Source organism: Thermobia domestica, chromosome 11 (genome assembly GCF_964235325.1).
Source record: "Thermobia domestica chromosome 11, izTheDome1.hap1.1, whole genome shotgun sequence".
Taxonomy (NCBI): domain Eukaryota; kingdom Metazoa; phylum Arthropoda; class Insecta; order Zygentoma; family Lepismatidae; genus Thermobia; species Thermobia domestica.
The window spans coordinates 102,724,262-102,740,385 of record NC_137464.1 but is presented as its reverse complement, the minus strand read 5'-3'; the positions used below and the strand labels follow the sequence as shown (position 1 = coordinate 102,740,385).

The window sequence follows — 16,124 nt, the reverse complement described above, 5'->3', positions numbered from 1 at the left end:
TCAGATTGGGATTTTCTATTTTCTTAGAAATAATTCGTATTATGGTACGTTATGCAAGTGATGTAACTTAATCTAATTTTGAAAGCTGACTATGTGGTTTATTTCTTATTAGTTTAAAATGTGGAAGTGAACATTGTCGCTTTAATTTCAATTCTAGGGCGAGTCTCTATTAATATAGTGTGCGTTACATAGTCGATTTATTTCTGTTATTGACACACTAAAACTCACGTAAAATGAAACGTGATTTTGAGGGAAATTAATAGTTGAACTTTAACTATTTAAGATATTGAAAGATAACCATTATGTCATTAAAAGGAAGCCAATAGTATGCCTCTTTTATACAATCTTACTTTGGTAATAAATTATAAGCATAGATACATCACTTATGGCAAGAAAAGTTTTCGTTTTCATGACATTTCTTTGATTCGGTATGGTCACCTGCGATGCCATATGCTTAAAAACACCTATAGGCCTATAGTGTTGGTCTGAATAATATTCAGTATGCTCTTAATAATATCAGACTGTCAACATTAATGTTTCACCTACATTAGTTTCATTCGGTAACTACCGGTATATAATTCTGTTTTCATATAACTTTCCCATGCTATTTTTGTATTCTAAAAAGTAAGAATATAGATGTTAAGCAAAGCCTTTATTTTTGTAACAATATACTATGTAGCCATCTGAGTTAAGTTGAGAAATTATCAGCATTTTATCCTTAAATAATGTGGAAAGTAGGTACACGTTTTCCTGAAATGCATACATGTGAGAAATACGGAACTAAATGGTCCACAATTGTTCTTACAAAATAGCAAGTACGGTCCTTCATTGATACCTACAAAGATTACCTTCAAATAAGTATTCTACTATTATTCTAACTTGAATACAACATGCAGTTTACAGAAATTCCATAAAAAATTAGATACTACGATAAAATAATAACTTTAAATAAAACTCATTATGTTATTATGTTTCTCTGCATATTTTTATAGTATTGTTTAGTAACTTCTTTAGCCTAGCCGGGATAACTGTGGGACGTAAAATTGAAAACTCATTTTTAGTAATACATATTTGTACATTTTAATGTATGTTTATTTCAATTACACGCTTGGTGATGACACCAGGTATTGAAGGAAAAATACTATATGTTGTATTCCATATATTTGAAGCTTTAGCCAATAAATACATACAGTACATACATACGTATTTATGCAGAAAAATATACTAAAATGAGAAGAGTACTTACACTATTGCATTTATGTATCATTAACAGTATTTGTTATACTGACAATAACCACAACACAATTTTAGTGGTCTTACGTAGACTTTTCGCCTTTTTAGAAAGCGTTGGACATATCTGAAATATTAGTAAATTATCTCATTTGTTCTCTTCAATCACAAAATCAATTTTAAGGACAATAAACTTCCAGCTTATTGTTCTCAAATTTTCTTTCGTTGTATGAAAAGTTTATGTTAATGAAAGCTTCGTTGTTGACTATGCAAATAGAAATAGACATCATATTAATATTTATTTGTAAACAGAATTTGATAAATATTGCTCGTTGTGTATAAGGATTGAGAAGCAATGTGTCATACTGTTTGATATCAGTAATGGATTTAAAATCTTGGTAGTGAGTTTCGAAGCGAGTTATGACCTTCAAATATATCCTTTTTGCAATGAAGTTACATGTTTCTATGCACACATTGGCAAATAACAATCTTAAATTTCATGAATTGCTGTATGTGACGAATTTTTAATCTGATCTATCGTAATTTTTGTAATATTAGACATGATTTTCACCAGGTCTCAAAACCCTACATGTAAGCCTAGATTATACTTAAAAGTAGGTATGATCTTCTCGATTTCAATTAATAGGCTTTAACTTATACTGTTATTTGGTTCAGTTCAATGAATTATAATTTCAAGCAGTGTTTTCTTGATTGTTTAGCCGCTTAGACGTTACGCCATATATTCATGAAAATATTAGAAAATATTATTGAATTTTTAATAGGCTCTAACAAAAAATTGTATTATACCTTCTTACCAAATATAAAGAAAATAACAATGGTAATGTAAATTATAATACATGTTTCATTCAGTGGAAATTTAAATTACGAATAACCATAGTTTGTTTGTATTTAATACAAAACTGATAAGTTAATATTCCTGGATTTTTAAAGACAAAACTACAGATTTTTTGGTGGTGATGTCTAGGCTCGATAAGAAAATGACAGAGATTCCTGTTAATTTCACGTGTTGTCATAGCTAACTGTCAGTGTTCTTCTGTATTAAAATAAATATATTTCTAACTTATTTCAATAAAAATTTACATTAATTGATTAATTGAATTAGTACATAATACCTACATTAGTACATAATAACTAACCAAATTTTAATTAATATTCTCTTGTAGTTTTGTAGAACGGTACAAATAACAATACATGTTAATAATTTATAAGTTGTATCTTCTATGACATTTTCCCAGTTCTTTTTTAATATTTTATTCATAAATTATTAATATAATTCAACCGATTTTATTTTTATTTAAAGTGAAATTCGATTTATGTTGGGAAAAGCTTTCAAAGTTTTTGAACTAAAGAAAATATATTTTAAAATATACTCCTGACTATTTTCTCTATATGAAAAACTGACATTTACTTTGTGAGGCTTAAGATTTTTAAATAATTTTCAGTTATTCAGGCCGATAATGAGTTTTCCAAAACCTGCCTCTGAGCGAATTTTCAAAATTTGGCACCTAGCTAGACAACTGCGTCAACATATCATTACCATTTAGAACAATCTGTACCATTAATGACTATCCAACACGAACATTGAGCTTTCTTGCGTCCATGTGGATAGCGCACGCGCTTTTAGCGTGGGATACTCTGGTTCGATTCCCGGCTACAGTTCATGTGGTTCGGATCCTATACTAAGCTGTAAGTCGATGTCTCATACACCCTTGCATTTGAAAGGGATGCAAAACTCAAAACAGAATACAGAATATTCCAACACGAATATTATGCTAATTATTTTACGCAAAAGTTGCTTATTCATCCTATATATTGAAATATTTTAATCTTTCTACATGTCTATCTCTGAAGTTGTCATTTACCTTAGTTTCAATGTCTTAGTCTTGCTAAATATCTGTCTTGTTCTCAAAAATATTAGATTAGATCTGTTTAATAAAAATTGTTAGAAAATCCCTAAGTGGAATTTCAGAAAACCGTTACTATAAAATTTCTCAAATTCAATATTTATCTACAATTATAATCTTGTTTTAGACTAGATTATATCTAATCATATCTAGTCTTAAATTATAGGAATACAAAGTAGAAACTGGATGCAATTAGCTAAGGATAGAAGTCAGTGGAGAGCTTTTGTGAACGCGGCACTGAACCTCCGGGTTCCATAGACCATAGAGTTAGTTTAGTTAGTTAGTCTTAAATTATTTTAGCTGTTTTTCCGCACTTTATATATACACATTCATTTTTTCGTCATGAAAGCAATTTCAGGAATTTCAATGTAGAAATTATTACAAAAAGTTTCCGAATTAAGCTCTCTAAATGCGTATTATGAAAGTGAACACCTAGTAAAATCACTTTTTCGTAATCACAATTCTCAGAACGTTAAGCTTTTAGAATTCATGTGTGATAATACTTTATTGATTTAAAAGAAGCGAATAAAAGTATATATATTGAAATATTTTAGTAGTGTCGATTTCTGTCTCTTTAGGTCGAGGAGAAAATTTATCATTTGGAATTCGACTCCTGGTGCATCTTCCCCTGATAAAAACGACAAACAAAATATTGAATGCATTATTTTTTTATTGAAAGTTTCATAATTTCTTTCAGACGTAAATTACTATTTCCCTTACAACACTTTTGTATAAGTACTAATTCTAGTTTTATTTACTTGTACCTGTGTTTCTTTTTTTAATTAAAGGTAACTTTCATAAATTATTTACCTAAGTGCTAATAGAGTTAATTATTTTCCGCAGGTCTCTTCATGTTCCGTTCTCTGAAGGCAGTCGTTCCATTGTAGGACTTCGCGGAAAGCGACGAGGAAGGATCTGTTTTCTGATCTCGTTTCATGGCGCTTACTCTGCTGTACATGCTCGGGGAGATGTTTCACAACATGGAGGAAGAAGCTCCAGGAGAGATATTGCACCTCTAGAAAATCACCGTTGCTAGTTAATATAACAACTTGGTTACCTAGTAAAGTAAATATTAATCTCTCTCTAACAATGCTTATCCATATCAATTCAACAAAAATCTTTAATTTTAAATATTTTTATTTATATTTTTTAAAAGATATTAAAAATTGTTTTTTTAGGTCTAGCTTTATGTCAATGAACACGAATTGAAAGTTTTTCGAAAATTCCTATTAATTATTCAATATACTTAAGTGTGAGATTAATTGGCGTATGTGCATAGTTATTAAATAAAAAAACTTAATTTTTCAATTATAATTATTTGAAACTAAATAAGTATTTTTGTATTATTATTAAATACGAACTGCAGTAAATAACACAATACTTTTATCTTCAAATGAAGTAAGTAATGTTAGGATTCCACTGAAGATTATATTTTAAAAGTAATAATTACATTTATAATTTTAAAAGTAATAATTACAAATATATATTAATTACAATATATATTAATACATATATTGTTTTGGTTATTCGACGACAAAATCACTGAAAATTTTCCGCATTTGAAAAATAGTAAATTTAATATTTAAAATAATCCCAAAGAAAGAAAATTTAATTAATAATATTTGAAGCCTAACTGACTACAATTAAAAATTATAATAATTATTATTAATTAAATTATTATAATTTATACGATTAACGTAAAGTGATTTTTCTCCAAATTAGAATTTTAGTCTTTTAAAAATGGTTGGCAAAATTACTTTTTGGCACTATTAGTGACTACCTTTTAAGCTTGTCAAAAGTAAATCCAATCTTTTTTATTTTGATTCCTTTTAAATAAAAATATTATTTACCTTTAAAGTATTGTGGTAGTATGAAGGTGCTTTTCTTTCAAAATTAAATTAAAAATATAATTGTAAATTTTATAAACCGTTATCTGGAATATCTAAATAATGTGCATTTAAAGCTTTTATTCGTATTCTCTGAAAACTAGGACCGCATTTAAATTTTTTGTAGGCCCGAGCCATTAAAGAATTATCGCCCCTCAATACCAATAAATATCTGTGTAGAAAATTTGAAACACTGAATGAATAATTAATATTTAAGTTGAAGCGGAAAAAATATATTAAATGTATGGACAATAATATATAGCTTTCAGTTTTAATTAATAAATCTGTAATTGATTAGATTAGATTTAAAGGATGGTCTGTGAAAATGTTGCATTCCTTTAAACATTGCCACCCCGGACAATGACTCTCATTGGGCCATGCGTAAATACAGCCCAGTTGAAAACTTATTATTTTGGGAACTTAAAATTATGAAATTACTATTTTAAAATTATACTAGCTACTAGAATAGTAATTTTAATGCCGTTCATCCTAGCTTTGGAACTTCTTTGTCTTAATTAAAACTAGATCTAACCATAGCAAATCACTTTTAATAAATAATAGTTAATAGTAGTATAATATACTTTTATTTATGAAAATTGATTTGCTCTCGTCATTTTCAGTTTTAATCAAGGCAAAGAAATTCCAAAGCTAGGAAGCTGGTAATATAGATTTGTAGTTAATTGAACTGAGTTTTATTTATATTGTTTCAGTCATAACTGGAGTTTTGTTTTTGATTGATTGAACACTAACTGTAATAGAATTGTAATTCTAATTGAGTTATATTTTACAGGTTTGAGACACAGAATAAATGCTTCATTACCGGATTCGAAATTTTGACAGTCAGTGTTCTATTAGCATTCTGAAGATGATACTAGTATGATCTACTGCAGAAGAAGACAGAAAATATATGAAGGTAAGGTATGGAATTGACAGGAATTATTAATTTTTGATTAAACACTATAAATAATTAGCAAAAGAAAATATTTCTGTTAAGAAAAGTTATTTTTAGTTTAATCATGGTTACACCAATTTAGTCAGTTTCATTTAGATAAACTGTGTCATTTCTAAAGTAACTATTGTTGCGTGGACTATGACTTTTTAATATTACTTTCAAATTAACGATTATACAAAATTGCTTGACCAAATAACAGTTCAGAATTTTTACTAAGAATAACTTTTATCTGTTTCTTTGTTGAAGTCTAGTGTCAAATTTTAGCAGAGACTATGTGAGAAGTGAGCCTACAGATTCTTTTTTTTAATGGATGGCATACCTGTATATATTGTGTTAGACCTATTCCTTTCATATTATAAATTGCATGAACACTAAATAACAATTGGCAGTGAATAGAAGCATACAATAAGTAAAATAAATTCCAGCCCACTGCAATGCGTCGAAATTAATATTCTCCCATTGGGAACAGAACCCAGGGCATTCCAGAGGGGCACGCTTTAGCCACTAGGCTACAAACTACTTTGTTTTCAATAATTTAAGGCACTCACTTAAATTTTCCAATTCCTAGTTCTTTTAACTAGTAAAAACGAAAATATCATAACGTAATTACTTCAAAACAATTTTCAAAATGTAAACAAAACCGATACTAACTTTCCGCAAAAATAGATGAATTAACTCCTTCTGCCAATACACTACTTATTTATTTTCTCTTAGAATGGTACCTTACTTTTATACAATATTGGAAGATTAATAACAACTAACGTTTCCATGAAATATAAACAAAATCGTTGTACTACTTCCTTTCTCAAAATGCCCAAGAAAACATTTCCTCCATTAATAATATAAAAAAATACCATCGGCATTAGTTTCAAATATACCATAAAAGATATTCTATATTATTACTTAAAATTGGTAATGTAATATTTATATTTGCAATTTCAAGCATTCCCTTTGAGCAATTTTCGAGAAAATTATTGTAATATAAATCAACTTCAATAGTAACCTTACCATCGTTGATTTTTAGATAAATTAGACGAGTTTATACATTTGTTAATTAAATACATAGTTATGAAGTGTGAAGAAACTACACTCATTTTTGCGAGAACCTTGCAAAAGTTTCAGTTCTTAATTAAGCTACACCTTCTTAATTTTTTGTGAAAGTAATTATTTACTCTATATTGTAGTGTTTTGCGTGAAACTTTTGCTTACGCAATTTAGATATCAATTAGAGCCATTGGTTAGAAACTCGACAGAATAAGATTTCTACAGCAAACTCGCTCTTCTGCACTTGAGAAAAACGAACAACTTAGTTTTATAACAAAACTTCATTTTATGAAATACATACAAAATAATTTCTGACTTTTCTTGCCTATCATGAACAAGTTCTCGTTCCGAATTGTTCTAAGTGAAATAACTTGGTTACGTTTGGCAGTTGATGAAATGTAATAGAATTATGTACGATTTCCATGAAGTATGCACTTATGAAATGTAATAGAAAACTATATGATAATATCATTAGTTGACACATTTAGACCTTCAGTTGACTTTTCTCATTTTTTGGAAACTGACAATTTGGTGAAAACTGACAATTCAAAGCAATAAGAGAATAACATTATTGAGTATAAAATTTGAAGCTTTCAACGATTTACTGCTTTCACTATTTAACATAACGTGACACAAAATTAAAAGAAAAGCAATCCGAATTGAGGAAAAGAACAATTCATTTTTAAAATACGATTAAATATAATACAACCAAAAACTAACACCACGAAATTTGACATATTTTCTTCTTACAACTATGGCGAACATCGTGAACTTTTGAAATATGATTTACATTTTGACTTTTCTTGGTAATAAAGATTTTAAAGAATGAAAAATATTTTACTTTTTAATGTGACATAGGCCTACATTGTATTTTACATTCGCTTATTCATTTCCTATTATAAACTGTTGAAAATGTAAATAATTTGCAATGAATAAAAATATTAAGCCAGACAGATTATATATAATATCTTAAATGATGTAACTTATACACAAACCAAGATAAGTTATTTCAAATGTTTTCAATAATTCTATAAATTTCTTTACAAAAATTGGACATTGACTGCAGGTAGATCTTCTCAACGTTTCTGCATTTACAGTACTGAATTAAAAAATCCGTAACAAACAGTTGTTCGAGCCACTTTTTAAAACTTAAATTTAAGTTAATCCGAATCGGGTACTAAAAAGAAATTTAAAGTAAAATTACGTAAAAATAGCGTACCTGTTGTATCCTATTCTCAAAAAAGAATATTTTCTGATTTTAACATCTAGTATAAGAAACAAAAATAAAAGACATATAAATATAGCATCGTAACTTGCACGCACAATCAATTCTTAAAATAAACAAAAAATCATAATTGAAAATTTCAACTTACATTTCTCTTTTCCTTTTTGTAGGCCTCCTTGCATATTCAAAATACTGAGTGCTAATTGTTTAAAGCTGGTGTTAAAATGCCTAACTAACAAAATTGTGATTTTATGCAAGTAGTATTATGTGGAGAGATATATTGAAAGTAACTTCATATACAGGGAGAGCCAATAAAACATTGCTCATTTTAAAGGTTGATGAAACAAAAAATCTTGGAGATAGAAATTTGTTCATTCAAAAATATAAAATGGTATTGAAAACTGTTTGTAATTACTTTGCTTAGATTTGAATTATTCTGTTCTGTTATGTGCTGAAATGACATGACAACTGACAACAATTATTGAAAATCATACCGAATGAAACTTCCCACTTTTGATTGGCTATAGAGCTGTCACTGGAGAGACGAGAGGAGTGGGTGTTGTCGCTTTCGCTCACCACTCTTTTACCGTTTTCAGTCGTTACTATGGTTTGATCAGAAGCTTATCACGCGTACACAGTCGAAACATTTTTCGAAAGCAACTGTTCTGTGATTGGCTATTTTACGTAATGAAAATGTTCGCAGTTGTTAATCTATATTACCAAGGGGTCAAGGACTTCCGAGCCACTGGTTCAGTGTTGAAACACAGTTTCGAAATACAGGAAAAATCATCTCTAAAAGTGCTCGTACGTGTGAGAACATTAAAGCTGTGAGGCAGTTCTTTTTGCAGTCCCCGAAACATTCTGTAAGAAAGTACACTGCAGCTTTTGGGCTTCGTTGGAAGAGTATAACAAAACTTGTACGTAAATTCAAACAGTTTAAATACCATTTTATATTTTTGACCAAATAAAATTATATCTGCATTATGTTTTATTAGCCTTTATTATGTAGAATTTTTATTGTTCACCCTGTATAACTCTAAAGAATATGTTTTAAACGACAGCAAATTATTAAAATTGGATGCTATTATTTTATAAGGGATAAATATAGAAGGTAGCGATTGCTTTAGTATTTAATATAGTTCTTCCGAATATTGTTGTTCCTGTAAATATAGGCCTAGTCTGAGAATCACTAAATGTCAAAATAATGAAGAGCATTTAAGTATATATTTTAAGATACCTAATTGAGATAATCAGGTTTAGAAGTTACGTTTCCGTATTCAACGGCTACTGAAATTCCTTAATATTCGTATTAATGGTGCTTATATGAACTTGATATGTGGGAAATATATATTTTGTTATATAATAGTTATCATGATTATATTTTACCAATAATTTAATTCTGAAGTTGCTGAGAACATCTGTAAAATGTTCTTTGAGAGAGAAGTAAACGAAGTGTGTTATAAATTTACAAATCGTTTCTTAAAATATATTTCAATTAAGTTAAGGACATCGTACAGTTTTCCATAATGTATATAAATATGTCTGTCTTACGTACATACTTTGCTACGATTTTATTTTAATTATGAATTTGAATTTCATGTTCCGTATTAGAAAACAAAATTAAGTAATTCTATTCTATTAGTCAATATGTTTAGTAATACTGTTAAACTTTGTAGAAATAATTAATTTAACAGGAAGAAAGAATATTTACCTAGAAAAATATATAAAATTTCTAAAATACAATATTTATCATAGATAATACTGGTGTAAGTAAATTTTTACGTAATATTAAGTACAATACTAGACAACGTGCTTATCCTCACTTAAAGAAGTAAACGACTAAATAAAAAAGTATTTATTGGCTCTTTAAAATTTAAGTAATTCAACCTATAATGTAAGTTATTGATTTATTAATATAATTCTTATTATTAATTAACATTTTTGTTGGATCTAAGATAGGCCTATGATTTTTGTGATCTAGAATAAATAAAAGTTACGATATTAAGCACCAAATTGAAAACATTGTGCATAAAGGTGACTTCCTAAGAAGGAATCAATTTTATTGTATTTTTACATTTTCAAAACATTCATAGAAATGACGGATTTACTGTGAATTTACTGGAAAATACAATTTGAAATACACCTTTGAGTGGTGTACATAATTAACTCTAAAGTAGCAACTTGTACGAATTATGGCCTCTCTTAAACGATTTAAGCTCTTATTGTGATTTTCATAATTCCTGGTAATGAATACATAACTGAATTTTTTACATTGCATACAGTAGTATTCGATTCAAAGCCTAGAAAATTCCATTGATATTTTCTAACATACGTTCTATAACTATTAAATAATTGCTATTTTTCATTTTTTTATTCTGTCCATAAAATTGCAATATAATAATTTAAGAAGCATGGTGACCCATAATTTATATCAGTTTACAGTTTATACAACAAATTTAACTTCTACTGCAATTATTTAAATAAGTTACCGGTGTTCCAAAAATATATTATTTTATTCTTCACCTTATTTTTCTTATGTGACTAAGAGGTCGTAGATTTTCTTACTTTCTCAATTTCCGCGGAAGTTCTTATTATTATATTTTGTTAATCAGCAATGAGTAAAGCAAAGTTGTTTTAATATCTTGTCTGGCACTCGTTGTTTTGTTTTAATAGAAAAAATATTCAGAGTGTAATTACATTGCTATACACCAGTGTGAGGTATAGGGACATATTTTAGTTAAGTAACTAACAAAACAAACCACAATATTTAGTACAGGTTATTCATAATTAAAAGGAAAAATTCATTTTTACTTGAGGTACAAATTGTACTTATTTTTTTCATTTCTTTTCTACACAAAGGCTGATTAAATGAAAGTCTTACATATTTTTTTTAGATAAAACACACACCAACTTGTAGTCAAAAATTCTCGAAAATGTGATTTTGTCGACTTTTAATGTAGGCCTATATATAAAAAGTATAAATTGAAATATTGTGACAAAGTTTCATGCAAAAATACAAATCTAAACGTGTACAAAAATCTATTTAATTCCATTCAATACAGTAAAATAGTTATTTGATTTTTTGCAAAAGTGTTTTGGAATAAACGATATTACAATATTATTATAAAATCTAACTATCAGTTTACACGATTATCAATATCAAACGTAAGAAGGATAATAATTGGTATTTATATTTAATATATACAGAAACAAACAATATTGAAAGTAATAGGAGTAAAGTATAATTAAACTTACCTTTTTTATGATTTTGTCATTCAGATTGAGGGAGACCCATCATGTAATAAATACATGAGAATAATTGTAAAATAGTCAGTAAAACAAAGAGGATAATTAGAAACGAGATAATTCTGATAAAATCTAGTTTTTCTATGTTTTCAACTACAAGCTCACCTAGGCTAGGCCTAGGTTGATGGCCTAGGAGTATCTAAGCCCTTAGACTTAAAAAGTGATAGAAAATAGTTGTATTAAAGAAGCCAATAAATTGTTTAGTAATTAAGGTTTACTTCTTTTTATATACTGTATAGTTCCTGAAGCAAATTCCGCAGAAACCTTAAAAAATCATCTCATTCTTAAACATAAAGAAGGATGGTTATTCAGGCGTAACTTTATATTTAATCTGGAGATTATGCCGTAAGATTGAAATTATTTGTGATAATTAGTATTGTTCATGAGATGAGAAATATGATTTCCTCTTGTGATCTCTGAAATTTTGTAGAAGTCTCGTCTCATCTCGATTCTCCAAAGAATTCTGTCTCGTATTGTCTCAATTATCGAAAAGATTATCAAATCTCAATTTTTAAAAATATACAAAACTTGAATTTGATTTTTCTAAGTTTCACAAAAAACTTATCAGAATCCTTCCGCATAACAAGACGTAACGTATCACGTAAAGCAGGGAGTCACATAACAACATTTAAGTATATCATTGGAGTATATATATATTGCAGTATAATTATTTATCTTTAAATAAGCTCCTTCGCGGTTAAGCTGTTAGCGCACGTGCCTTTGGCGTGGGAGTCCTGGGTTCAGTTACCGGCGGGAGCTTATATGGTTCTGATTCCACGTTAATCAGTAGGTCCCGTCTCATATAGCCTCGCTGCTGAAGGGACGTTAAACTCAAAATCAACTCAAATTATCTTTAAATAGTCTTCATTTTGTTTCTACAATTACTTTATGAATTTATATTTTTATACGATAATAATGTAACACTAAAACAGTGTGTGAGATCTAGGACTTGGATGAACTAGTGTTGATAATGAGACTCGCAAAATTTCTCGTTTTGAAAGCGAAACTCTTATTTTTATTTCTCATCTCGTCTCTTACAATTTACACAAGGTACTTTCCGACTTTCGTCTCGTTTTCGAGATGAGACGACCGGCAATACTGGTGATAATAATAAAAGTTATGTGAGATATATTTCACCAGAATTTCTTAATGTAGATTAAATTTTCCTGGCAGCGTGATCAAAACCCAATTTCATATAAAATTGAAGTTATTTTTAAAGAAACTACAATAGTTTATTCTGAACTTTTTTTTTAAGAAATAGAGATCCAATATTAATTCTGAGCTCTAAGATTACAATACAATGCAGAAAATCTTAATTATTTTAAAGGCTGTGGGTTTACTATCAGGATAAAAATATCAGTAATAATGTTTTTAAATAAACAATTAAATATACTAGTTTAAAAATGACTTTATCATGACATCATATTAGTATACTTAGAAAATTGTGCAAATAATTTTTTGATTGATCCAATTTAAATATTTGTATTAAGCGATGAGTAGGAGGAATCTCTTTCTTTAGGATCCGGGCAATCTGAAGTATGAACTGAAATTATATTCATGGAATTGATTATTATTCACCTGCCTATTAGTTCTCATTTATACTTCCTTTTAAATGTAAGAATCTCTTGTTTTGAATATTTTTATTAAGAGTTAAGGTTAAGTAGAAGTGTGTTGATTCACTGTGTCTGTGTAAAACAAGCTAGTAAAGCATTTTGGTAGCTAAAAGAGAGAACTAAAATAAGTACACAATTCCTCAATAATATATTGAATGATATCTGAAAAGGCCAAATTAAATTGTTAAAAATATCTTTAAAGAAAACACGAAACAATTCATATTATTGTTTTGTACGACGACTATTTTCTTTCAGAGCAAAATCACAATGTTACTTCTCTCTTCCGTCCATCAAAGTAACTGACGGTTTGTATATATGTGGAAACCGTAAAAACCGAAAGATACACAGCGCAAGTGAAAAAAGGAGCAAAAATAAAAAGGTATTGATTCTGCGCATTGGGCAGTTAGGAAACGGAACTGTTATAAAACGCCAGGAAAAAAACGAATGTTGGCATTCTTTTTCCACTGACAACTACTTAAGTTATTACGTAATTTTCAACTTGTCCTATAAAATGTTTCGAGACTAACGAAGTGTCGTAACAATTATATTTGAAGTAAAGCCTTACCAAAAAGAATGTTGAGGTATTGTCAGCAAGCAAAGCTGGTTTAACATAGAGACAGAAAAAAATAAAACATCCTCGTTTTAAAAAAAAGGAAAACGAGAATGGAAATAAAAAATAAAACAAATGAATTACCTCTCACGTGGTACCACATGTGCTCTTCCGTGACGTATTGGTGACGTCAGGCTTTGTGGCAATCCTATCGTTAGCAAATCGAGAGGGGGCGGGTTGCTGCAGGGCTGCCCAGGGGGATCGAGTTCCGCTATGTATTGTTGTTGTTTGGGCATGACTCTTTTTTTCTCACACATTGGCTCTCTTTGGACAGCCATTGAATTCATTCAAACCATGTGATGACACGATTCGAACTCACACAGGGTTTCGACTGACTTGACGTCCAGGTAATCGTTTAGTTGAGCCGGGTCTGTGTGAGGTGGGAGTCATGAGAAAAAAATTCAGCTGATAGTTAAATTCTCGGTTTTTGGTGAGTTAGTTGGATTAATTTTACAACATATTTTCCTGAATTTCTATGGTATATTAATGTCATTTTAACAGCAATTTATATTATATATATTATATTATATTATATTATATTATATTATATTATATTATATTATATTATATTATATTATATTATATATAATAATAATATAAAATTTATAAATTTAAGAATTATAAAGAATAAGGGAAAACATATTTAAAATACTCATATACCAAAATCTATAATGCAATACTAATATAGATTTCTCTAACTTGTAAAACCAGTCAATTATCATACTTTTAGCATTAACAGAATGAAGTCTCATTAATATATTTTATTACTATTATTATATTTGATTTTTTTAAAATTATTATTATTTACAATACGACATGTCCGTTAATGTTATTGTTTTAGAGCTTAGTTCTGCAGTTTTCAGCACGTGGCTAATTGGTATTAAAAACGATCTGATGAAAAATCCGAACCATAAGCACTCCTAACAGGAATTGAACATGTATCCCTGTGTAAAAGGCGGGAACTTTGCCAGTTCACCATATTAGACGCTTATTATCGAATAGTTGATTACGTATACAAGTATTTTTAAAACTATTATTAGGATAATTAGAATTTGAATATTCCATATTACGGTATTGTCAATTTAATGTATTTTTAAAGTTTTATATATATATATATATATATATATATATATATATATATATATATGTGTGTGTGTGTGTGTGTGTGTGTGTGTGTTTATGCATATTTAACGATTAAGTTTTTCATGGATAATTAGCTTTCGAAAAATAATAACAAGTTATGTTTGAAAATAAATGTATTACATTAATCTTTACAAGTTTGAACATTTAGATTCTGTTTTGATTACATGGTTTGTAAACATTTGTTTCTTTTCAGTAGCAAGGCTATATGACATGAGGATTATTGTTAAAATTGTAATTCTAACCACTACCAAGGTTTACATTCAAAATATATATACTCGTTGTGAATCGAACCCTAAAATCATACGCGTCAAAAGTATCAAAATTAAACACTTGATGCATAAAACAATAAATATTTGATTATCTGGAAGTAGGGTTTCAGACACAAGTGTGTTGAATACAATATCAGGACAAATTTTCTTTGGAAAAGACTTAGAATTAAATGTAGGTTAATAAAAAAAATTTAAACTTTGATTTTTTGATGTCATGCCTAAAATATGCGAATATAACATATTATTAGGCTGATACGTTTATCGAAATAATATTTAGAACTAGGCCTACTTTATAGGCCTGCTTTATACTATTTTTTCTATCAATACTAGGGCGTATAGTTTTGATAGAATATAATAAAAGAGTATCTATTTTTATGTAATATTAAGATACTCGGAAATAATTTAAAATTTAATCTATAATTTCAATATTACTCCAAAGATAACAAGATTCTTGCATTTTTGCATAAATTAACAACTTCAAATTGATGACAATCTATATTTTAAAATATTAATTGTAATTATTTGTAGTATTTAATTTAAATGCGGTAAAATAACAATTTTATTGAAAGAAAAATTGTTGAAGAACAAAACTCATGTACAGGATTTCAGGCAATTGATTTTTATTTATAATTGAAATTAAGATATTTTTAAACCTCTCATAGCTAAGTATTTATACTAAAAGTAATGCGTCATAAATAAAATAATTTTTGAAGAATGACATTTGATTAAGAAATCATGATATACAATTAGATTATTTTGAAGGACCCATGAGATTCCAAACCTATTGTTTTCTTTTCCATAGCTTAAAAACACTTTTTAAACCATTGATTTACATATAATAATAAAGTGAGTTTAGGAAAAATATTGAAATAATTTATTACGTTTATAGAAAAGTAACTCGAAGAATAGAATTATGATATA

The 16,124-nt window shown here is 28.2% G+C and overlaps 1 protein-coding gene across 45 annotated transcripts in view; it reads left to right on the top strand.

The window, feature by feature from the left end:
• Nucleotides 1-16,124, top strand: part of LOC145664324 (uncharacterized) — a 1,583,153-nt gene that overhangs the window by 1,067,628 nt on the left and 499,401 nt on the right. For all 45 annotated transcript variants that reach the window (XM_081730946.1, XM_081730945.1, XM_081730944.1 and 42 more), the window contains 2 exons: nucleotides 3,999-4,220; nucleotides 5,832-5,954. The gene's annotated coding sequence lies outside the window, so the exon portion shown is untranslated. The remainder of the gene's footprint in view (nucleotides 1-3,998; nucleotides 4,221-5,831; nucleotides 5,955-16,124) is intronic.